The sequence below is a fragment of the Pongo abelii genome, chromosome 7 (assembly GCF_028885655.2).
Source record: "Pongo abelii isolate AG06213 chromosome 7, NHGRI_mPonAbe1-v2.0_pri, whole genome shotgun sequence".
NCBI lineage: Eukaryota > Metazoa > Chordata > Mammalia > Primates > Hominidae > Pongo > Pongo abelii.
In genome coordinates this window covers 5,869,323-5,880,566 of record NC_071992.2, presented here as the reverse complement: position 1 = coordinate 5,880,566, position 11,244 = coordinate 5,869,323, and the positions used below count along the sequence as shown (strand labels likewise).

The 11,244-nt window shown below is 38.9% G+C and overlaps 1 pseudogene; it reads right to left on the bottom strand.

The window, feature by feature from the left end:
- Positions 1-9,468: 9,468 nt before the first annotated feature.
- On the bottom strand, positions 9,469-10,470 carry LOC100458431 (transcriptional adapter 1-like; annotated as a pseudogene).
- Positions 10,471-11,244: the final 774 nt, after the last annotated feature.

Below are 11,244 nucleotides of genomic sequence, written 5' to 3'. Positions count from 1 at the left end.
GCACATACTCAATAGATTTGCAAGGAGAATTAGTTCAGAACTTAATAATGGTGCCTACAATACAATGACTTGAGTTTAATACTGCTTTTTGTTGAAATTATTATTCAAATTAATTGACTTTCATATCCAAGTATCAAAAAGTAGTAACCTAATTACAAGTAAAATAATTTTTACATTGTGAGTGTTAATATTTTCAAGGCACAGAAGAATCTAGAGATGTGTACTTTGGTCTCTGGAGTTTTAAAGTGTGTTTTATTGATTCAGAAGATGGCCTGATGGATTCTGTATACAAATCAAAGTAGTTTTTATATGCTCTGAAAGTTTCTAATTTCAAATTTCTCTTGACTTACAATCTAAGTTTGCAAAAGCTTAAATGTAATTAAGAAATAAAATATGGCAGACTGTGTGGTCATTCCTGATGAATGATGTGTCTCTGCTACATGAAGTCAGTAGCAGAGCCCAGGACATGAGTTCCACTGTGGTCGTTAATCAACCTATTCACACTGTCTGGAGTTCCTGACTGTAATAATAAATGGCACATAACACATTCCCAGTTTCATATAGAAGATTAATTTTATTGAAATCTACCACCAGACCCAAAATAGATGGGATATCTAAAAATAATTCCAAATCATAATAGTATTGGTAGTGATCTTCCTTGGTAAATAGGTGGGGCAACATTCTACATATAGAAAAGACAATGGCTTTAGTGATGAGTGTTGAAGGATGGTGTGAGGCAAGATGCATAATAACATATTTGTTATTATTTACCCAGGTAGCCCTACAATTTCAACCACATCCTTGCCAAAACTTTGGTGACTAGAATGCTCTGGGATCCTGAGAAGAAGAAAAGAAAATGAGACCAATATTGAGATAGGACAAATTAAATTATTGAAGATCTTCATGTCTGATTAATTTGTTTCATGATTAGTTTTCAGAATACAGAGTTTTATGAGGAATAGACATAAGATAGGTACAATCTGAGGAAGAAAAAGAGAAGTAGACCCTAAAAATGTGGGTGTATGATCTCGCTGAGGCAGTCAGGCTAGATACGGAGAAACTCCAAAGAGGCCCAGGGCAGGGGGAGAAGATTGAGAGAGGGCTGCATGGGTGGGAAGGAAAGAGTCTTCGAAGAATGAAGAGATAATGTGTGTGGTTTCACAAAAGGTCAATCTAAGAGAAAGCAACAATCATAGTGTTCTTTCCACAGATGAAATCCAAGGTTAAAGTGGGAGAGTATGACAGGAACTTAGATGCTAATCATGAAACCAGATAAAACTTAACTTTAAAAATATTTATTACACATATGTACACACACACAAAACTAATGTTTAGAATCTATTCAAGGTCACAGACTACCTCTCCAGCCTCACCTCCTGCAACAATCCTCAAACACACCCTGCTATGTGTGATGGCCACATGGACAAATGGACATTTCCAAGCTAACAGCACATTGCTAAGTTTCTGTGGGCAGGTGAGCAGCACAAAGTCAGGGGCAGGTTACTCTTGTCTATAAGCCTCATAAGTCCATTTCTCTCCAGGTCAATGCTGCTGCTTTTGTGAAGCTTTCACAGACTCCCTAGGATGCAATTATCTTGCCCTCTTTGCTGTAGGAGATTGGTCAGGGTGCTGGGAAAAATTATAGGGAAAGACACAAACCTCCTTGGAAGGCTGGGAGGTTTTGCAAAGCTTCAGGAGAGAATAAAAGCTAAAGGCAGCTAATTCTCTTACCCTGAGGCAGAGGGCAAAGGGCAGATAACAAGGGAATGTAAATAAACTTACTTATCTGGATAAATTGGTTTACTTATGTCTCCGGAAACCAACCTTTGATCATTCATGTGTAGGACTGCTCTCTACTTGGGGGTTGACAATGTTAATTACCCACAAATTGTGTTTGCTCCAGGCCTTTGTCATTAAATCTGTACTCAATAAATACAAACAGCTCTGGTTTATTGCGGCTGCACTCTTGTTGGTGGTGCTAAGCCATGCAGTCCCCTAGCTGTGCTCTCAGGCAAAATACCTGGGTCTGCATATTCCTTTTATCCATTGCTCAGCCAGGGTCTGTGGACGGACCTGGCAGGTGGTGCCCTGTGTGAGGAATGCTGCAATGGATTGTGATGGAACCCCTGAAAATAAAGGTGAAGAGACTGTGCAGTCAGTATGACAGTGGTACCTGCTTGGGATTTCCAAGTTCAAGGGAATTGTTCAGGCTAGGGTTGCATCATGGGACAACAGTTATCAGCTCAACAGAAATAGTATGTAAAAGTATTGGAACAGCTACTTAAAGCTAGTGGAGCTTTGGTATCACAGGCTCAATTAAAGGACCTAATGCAAACTGTTTTTTCCCTTAAGCCATGGTTCCTTGAAGAAGAGACAATAGACCTAGAGCTCTGGGAACAAATGGGGAGAAATCTTAACATCATATGCAAGGGCTTCAGGCCCCAGTAACATTTTTAAAGTTGTGGGCCTTAGTCAGGGCTGCTTTGGCCTTCCTCTACACAGAAGAACCTAAAAAGGGAAGGGAGGAGGAACCATCACCTACCTTACCACCTCCTCCTCCTCTTCCCTCAGTCCTGCTTTTACTGGGCAAAAATACCAAAGAGGAAACGGAGGTTTTGCCTAAGCCCCCTCCCACAATAAATTGGAAGAAAGACAAGGGATACACTACAGCTATGGAACCCTGTCTTAGGCAAGTGGCATTAGAAGGGGAGCTCTTAGCCTGCCTAGTAATGCAAGATTGACAAGGCAATCAGGTATATGAACCCATTTATTTTGATGCTTATAAAGAGATAAGGAAAAGCATTAGAGAAAATGGAGCCACTAGTCCATTTACAAAAGGATTAATTGAGACTGTAGCGGGCAACTTCCTTACGACCCCATGGGACTGGTCAGTGCTAGCTAAAACAACTTTAAAGGTCACTCAATACCTCCTCTGGAGGGCAGAATTTGGTGAACTATGTGAACAGCAAACCCTTTTCTAATAATGGCCACTATTATTATCCCTCCCCTAACCCTGATGTGGCTCTCTCAAAATCCAATTTAGGTATAACAGTAGCCTTTAAAGGGAAAGAAATTACAAAGAGCCCATGAATTAGTTGAGGAACAATTAAAAGCTGCCCATATAGAACCATCAAACAGCCCTTGGAATTTGCCCATTTTCATCATTCCCAAAAAGTCTGGTAAATGGAGACTTTTGCATAACTTACAGGCTATCAATGCAAATTTGCAACACATGTGGCCCCTTCAACAGGGGCTCCTTTCCCTCCTGGTGATTCCTTGAGATTGGCCTATAGTCATTATTGACTTAAAGGACTGCTTTCATACTATTTCCCTTGCAAAACAGGACAGAGAAAAATTTGTGCTTACAATACCAGCTATCAATAATGAAAGGCCAGCTCACTGATTTCGTTGGAAAGTACTTCCTCAAGGGATGCTGAAGAGTCCTACCATGTGTCAGCATCATGTAAATCAAGCTTTGATCCCCAGTAGAAAATAATTTCCTAATTGCAAATTATTCATTTTGTGGATATTTTACTAGCAGCCCCAACAGAGCCAGTACTTTTAAACTTATATGCCTCTGTCAAAAGGAATACACAGTTAAGAGGTTTAATCATAGCACCTGAAAAAGTACAAATCTTCTCCTTGTAAATATCATGGATACATAATAACTTCTCAGTTACACCCCAGAAGATTAAATTAAATACTAACAACTTACATACCTTAAATGATTATCAAAAATTACTAGGCAATATTAACTGGCTTCACCCCACCTTAGGCATAACTACTGATAAGTTACAAAACCTGTTTTCTATCCTAAAGGGCAATACAGTGCTAGACTCTCCCAAGTATTTAACTCCTGCACCAAAAAGGGAAAATGAGGAAATAGATCAAGCTATTTCTCAGAGGCAACTAGATCACATAGACCCACAATACTTAGTCCAATTGTTTGTTTTTTCCTACTAAACATTCCCCAACAGGATTAATAGGACAGATGGCCCAGGGCTACACTTTCTAGAATGGGCTTTTTGCTCACATACTGGGACTAAAACACTATCCCTCCATATCTGGATAGTTAGTAAAGTAATCTATACAGGCCACAGACAATGCAATCAGTTGCTAGGTTATGAGCCTGATGTCATGAGAATTCCCTTGAGTAAAAAAAAAAATTCCAAGCAGTTTTGCCCTTATCTCTGGATTTGCAGATAGCCTTCTCTGATTATGCAGGCCATATAGAACATGCCCTTCCTGCTGACAAATTACTTCAGTTCTTACCTCATACTCCTGTAGTTATGCCTACAGAGCTAGTTCACTTCCCCATATCTAATGCTTTAACACTTTTTGCTGATGGCTCTGGTAAAAATGGAAAAGCAGCTATTGGTGGGAACCCCCAAGGACAGGCCATAGAACATGTCCACTCCACCCTTAATATGCTCAATATGCTCACTCGTTCTGGATTTACTAGCACTCAGAGAGCTGAAGTTGGAGCCTTAATATTGGCCCTAGAAACATTTTCTTCTCAGCCCATCAATATTGTTAGTGACTCCGCTTACTCTGTTTATTGCAGAACCTTGAGACAGCCCTCATTAAGTCTGCTCTTGAGCCCACCCTATGTGCATTTTTTCTTTGACTTCAGCAACTGCTGATCAATGTACATATCCTATCTTTACCACACATATTCGAGCCCACAGCTCACTGCCTGGCCCACTGGCTTATGGCAATAATCAAGCATACCTGCAGGTTATGATGCCACCCAACTGCATGATGATGAAGCCACCCAACTGCATCAATTTTTCCACCAAAATTGTAGAAATTTATCCAAACAATTTCACCTTACCCAAAGACTAGCTAAACAAATTATTTTACAATGCCCAGATTGCCAGCTCACAGGCACATCCCCTCCTTCAACAGGTGTTAACCCTAGAGGACTAGAACCTAATCAGTTATGGCAAACAGATGTTACACACGTCCCTGAATTTAGAGAATTAAGATGTGTACATGTGTCCATTGAAACAAATTCCCACCTAATTAGTGCGCATGCTTTGCCTGGAGAGACCACCCAATATGTCATTAAACATCTTCTTTTAACTTTTGCATTTATGGGGTGGCCCCATAAATTAAAACTGATAATGGTCTGGCTTATGCCAGCTCACAATTTCCACAATTACACGTGGAACATCCAACATTCCACAGGTATCTGATATAACCCCCAAGGACAGGCCATAGTATGTGTCCACTCCACCCTTAATATGCTCAATATGCTCAAAAAACAAAAAAGGGGGAATATGAGTAAGGACCCTGAAACACTATTGGCACAAGCCTTATTTACTCTTAATTTTTAAAATTTGGATGATAAATTTCAATCAGCCATAGAAATGCATTTTACCAAAGCCCCTCACAACATAAAACCTGCAGTTTTATGGAAAGATGTAAATAGTAATGTATGGTGTGATCCAAATGATTTGCTAACATGAGGAAGAGGATATGCTTGTGTTCACACCCCCTCAAGTCCTCTTTGGATTCCAGCATGATGCATCAAATCATACCATGGTGTGGCTAGGACCCAACCCAGTATCAGAAATGAAGGGAATGACCCTACAGGACCTGCAGCCCTGGATGATGCAACTTCCTTGATGACATGAACCCTGGACGTTACCTGGGGGATGCTGAAGAAGACAACTCAGGAGGCTGAGCAAATCCTACTCTGGACACAGACACCATTCACTCCAGATAATTTGTTCCTTGCTATGCTTTCTGTTGTACATTGCAACTCTTGTGGGATATTGGTTTTTCTTATTTTCTCACTCTGGTTGCAACTGGTACCTGCTACACTCTATTAAGCCCATCTTCTAAATCTGCCTTTCTTCTGCCCTGTTACCTGTGCAGATACTCCCTTCCCAGCCTCTAATAATGTAACTGCTTGGCTAGGAGGGACTGACCTACCCCCGGTGGGTTTCCTTAGTAATGGCACACATCGGAATGAGGTGCCAAGCAACACTGCATATCACTCCTTGAATGGAAAAGAGTGTTACAAATTATACTCATGTTTGTCTCATTATTTACTAATCTAGGATGCAAAGCCAGAATACAAGCAGCAACCACTATACCAGACAAACCTGTTGCTGCACACATCTATATTCTTCAATCAACAAAACCTGACACAAACAAACAGAAAATGGGGAGATGTCAGAGATTGGTCAGCATGGTGGGAAAAATTATTTGGGAAAGACCCAAACCTTCTTGAAAGGCTGTGATATTTTGCAAGGCTTCAGGAGAGTATAAAAGCTGAAGGCAGCTAATTCCCTTACCCTGAAGCAGAGGGCAAATGGTAGATAACACGGGAATATAAAGATTATTATCCAGATAAATTGGTTCACTTATGTCTCTGGAAACCAACCTCTGATCATTCACACACAGGACTGCTCTCTACTCAGAGGGTCAACAATATTAATTACCCACAAACTGTGCTTGCTCCAGGCCTTTGTCGTTAAATCTGTACTAAATAAATACAAATAGCTCTGGCTTATCGGGGCTGCACGCTGGTCAGCAGTGCTAAGCCATGCAGTCCCCTAGCCACACTCTCAGGGAAAGTACCTGTGTCTGCATACTCCTTTCATCCATCGCTTGGCCAGGGTCTGTGGGACAGACCCAGCACTTTGCAATTCCAACATTTGTGTTGCATTTAGTTCAAAATTAGGACTTTCTTATTTGTTTCTCAGTTCATTGAACTTAAAATGCACTCTTTAGTCAGCAGGTACTGTACATATGTGTGCTGAAGTGGATTGAATGGCTCCTTGAGGCAACTTTAGAAGGGGAGTTGAACATAGGCTGTGCAAAGTTTTCATCTGCCCCGTAGCTAACCATTCTTTTATTGGACTGGTAGTCTTCATCCATATCTGGTATAGACAGTCCTACACAGATCAATTTAACTTCTGTTTTTGTCAAGAAAGAAAGATATGTGTGAGCTGGTAAGTGACTTCAGAGGATTAATAAGCAGGCACTGATATAACGTATATTTTAAAGAGGTAAGGTTGCTTAGCATTACCTCTGACAAGAATTCAGCATAGTTGATCAGGTTTTCTTATTGGCTACCATTTACTGTTGCTAAACTTGTGTTAATTTCTGTCACTGGGCAAGAAGATCTAACCTTTAGGCAATGCACTTAGTTCAATACATTAGTGGTTGCTTGTTGTGTAGGCAAAAGGAAGATTTCAAAGTAAAGTCTGCAGTTAAAAATGGAAATGTAACTGTGTGTTGCAGTTCTTAATAATATACATATTTTTATGTTTTCACCTTTTACCGTGTACATTTCCACATGAATAATTGGTATTAATGTTACTAATTACTAAAAGACTTAGCTTAAATTTTTTTATTTTAATTTTTATTTCAATAGCTTTAGGGGTACAAGTGGCTTTTGGTTGCATGGATGAATTGTGTAGCCATGAAGTCTGGGATTTTAGTGCACCTATCACCTAAATAGGGTACCTTGTACTCAAAAAATAGTTTTTCATCCCTCACCCTCTCCTGCCCAGCCTCCTTCATGAGCCTCCAGTGCCCATGATACCACTCTGTATGCCTTCGCATACCCACAGCTTAATTTCCACCTGTAATACAGTGAGAACATGTAATATTTGGTTTTCAATTCCTGAGTTACTTCACTTAGAATAAAAGCCTCCAGCTCCATCCAAATTGTGCAAAAGACATTTTTGTTTGTTCTTTCTTATGGCTTAGTTGTATTCCATAGTATATTTATATGGATATATACCACCTTTTCTTTATACATTCATTGGTTGATAGGCACTTAGGTTGTTTCCATATCTTTGAAGTTGTAAATTGTGCTGCAGTAGGGGAATTACCAAGCATATATCCAATTTACATACACATACAAGTTTCTTTTCCATATAATGACTTATTTTCCTTTGGGTAGATAGCCAGTAGTGGGATCTCTGTATTGAATGGTAAAGCTATTCTTACTTCTTTGAGAAATCTCCATATTGTTTTCAATAGAGGTTATACTAATTTACATTCCCACCAACATTGTAGAAGTGTTCATTTTTTTTTTTTTTACTATATCCACACTAATATCTATTTTTTTTCTTTTTAATAAAAAGTACCCTTACTCATTCTGGCTGAGGTAAGGTGGTATCTCATAGTAGTTTCAATTGCATTTTACTCAGGAGTAGTAATATTGAGCATTTTAAAAAATGTGTTTGTTGGCTATTTGTATATCTTCTTTTGAGAAATGTCTGTTCATGTCATTTGCTCAATTTTTGATGGGATTATTTTTTTCTTCCTTGCTGGTTTGTTTGAATTCCTTGTAGATTCTTGATATCAGTCCTTTATTAGGTGCGTAATTTGCAAATATTTTCCCCCATTCTGTAGGTTGCCTATTTACTCTGATAATCTTTTTTTCTCCCAAAAGGTATGTCACATTTAAAGTACAAAATCAAATACACAGATCCAGATATGTGAAACATATATACACATCTATACAGCCATTATTTAGACCCATGCAAACCTATCTATATATACTAATTTATCATCAGTGCTACCTCTTAAGTAAAAAGCAACATATCTCTTAAAAAAAACCTAGGTTTGTTATCAGTAAAACTGTCGAATGTAAATTATTTCCACTTTATCACTTGAAAGGATAGAAATAGGTACCTCCTAGAAATAGGGGAATTACCAAGCATATATCAAATTTGTATAGATTTCTTAAAATATATTCTATATGAATAATTAACCAAAGAAACTGCCAATCAAAGTCTTTGGGCATATTAACTTTAACAAAACTTGAGTCACGGGAAGACATAGAGTTAATTAGTTGCATTCCAAGAGTTTTGTTTTGATTTTGGTTTTAAATGCAGAGGGACTTTATTTTGTTTAGTAACACAGAGCACTTCCAAGTCATATTTCCTGTGGAGTTATAGTGATAAATTTTTCAGGGGTTACCTATAGCTATTATAAATTAAACTGATCAATAATGGAGGTATCTGGTTTTCAAAACTGTGTAGGTGATTTCAACCAAAATGCAAGAGCACATTCTTTAAGAGAAAGGCAGAAATTTTAGACTTCTAGATACAGAATGTACAATATCACTGAACAGAGAGATACCCTGCTGATCAGGGGGATGAAGTTGTAACAGCTTCTTTGTTCTAGTATGTCATCTATCTTACATGCAGACCACAGGATACTAAGCCTCAGGTACCGAAATATCTCCATCGCAGGCATAGGATTTCATTAATGCCTGCTCCCTCAACTAGGAACACATACATATAGAGATAGGGGTCATTACCAAAGATTTATATTAATGGCTTCACAATAGCAACACAAAATGTACTCATTGTCACATTTCCATATGAACAATTATATATAAACTATACACTTCAGCCTTGAAATGTAGACCCCCCCAATATTCAATTTTCAGTAATCAATGAATTTGATGAGGGTCCCACACCCTCAAATCCTAATTTAGCGCAGCAAAAGCCCCTCCTTGGCTGCCAAGCACTGGTGGTGAACTTTGTCTTCAGCTCTTCATAATTTGGATGCCAGAATTTCATGATGATCCTTTCAATGTTAAGGGCATAGACAGTATGTGAAGGTATGACTTCCTTGTGTATCTGCAGAACTTCAAAAAGTTCATACATGTTCACTGGAGGTAAAGATGCAGATGGAGTGTCTCCAGAGCATGCCAGCAGGAATGCAGTCTGCTGCTTGGCTTCATCAGGAGGTGGGTGAGAAGCTGGATTCTGACCAGCACAGGGAGCAGTAAAAGCTTGAGGGCTTTATATTAAGTTGTTCTAAGCTACTACATTATTCTTCAGGTATGGCTGTGGGGTCACATTACTGCAAAAGGCATATTTAAAATGGTCATCTCATAACCAATAAGCTTTCCTTCTTGACACAACTGATGTCAGTATATCTTTAGGGTGATTCTCCACAGCATAGACAAGAGCTGAAACAGCCTCCTTGGTGACATTGTCCAGCCCATGCTCATAAGTATTCACTGTCATTCTCCCTTCAAGCTAGCCTTGAGTGGGAAGCATCATTGTGTGGGAACAAAGTTTCAAGTTGTCATCATCTTGGGGATCTTTTGCCACAAATTGCTGGGCTCTTGGGAGAGGATTTTGAGGCTGGAATCTATGATCAAATTTCTGACAAACAGAAGAAAGCTTTTTCTTTCCATTGGGCTTTCCAGGTTTTGCTGCAGAACCCCCTGTCCAGGCAAAGATCCAGCACCCTCTAGTGTGGAAACCAAAATCTGACAATGCGTGAGAATGGCCAGGAAGAAATCATTGTGAGAATGGACATTATCCTATGTAAGAAGCCTATGAGTTTCAAGGTCAAAGTCCTCTTTGCTGATCTTCTGCTTGAACCACAGCTTAAGTTAGCCCAGTATTGATTCACATTGTCCCCCGGGGCCTCACTCAAGTTCTTCTTGGCCACCTCCAGCTCACTCACAAAAGTTGCCATTGCTCCATGCGTTGATAATTAAATCTTTGGCTGTGCAGAAATATTTTAGTTTAATTAGGTCCCATTTATTTACGTTTCTGTTGAATTTGCTTTGGGGTTCTTAGTCAAATTATTTGCCTAGGCCAATGTCCAGAAAAGTTTTTCCTAGGATTTTTTTTGAGAATTTTTATGGCTTCAAGTCTTACATTTAACATTTTCATCCACATTGAGATAATTTTTATATATGGTAAGAGTCATGGATATAGTTTCATTCTTCCCCTTGTGGCTCTTCAATTTTCCCAGCACCATATATTGAGGGTGTCCTTTCCCCAGTTTATGTTTTTGTGTGCTTGGTCAAAGATCAGTTGGTTGTAAATATTTGGCTTTATTTCTGGGTTCTCTATTCTGCTCCATTGGTCTAGGTACTTACTTTTATACCAGTGCCATAGTGTTTTGGTTACTATAGCCTTGTAGTATAATTTGAAGTTGGGTAATTTGATGCCTCCAGCTTTTTGTTTTTGTTTTTTTTTCATTTTGCTTACTATTGCTTTGGCTCTTTGGGCTCTTTTTTGGTTCTATTCGAATTTTAGGATTTTTTCTAATTTTGTAAAAAATTGCATTAATCAGACTGGGCGACAAAGCGAGACTCCATCTCAAAAAGAAATTATATAAATATTTTGATAGGAATTGCATTGAATTGGTACATTGTTTTGGGCCATACAGATGGTCATTTTCACAATATTGATTCTTCTTACCCATGAGCCTGGGATGTACTTCCATTTGTTGTGTCAAAAA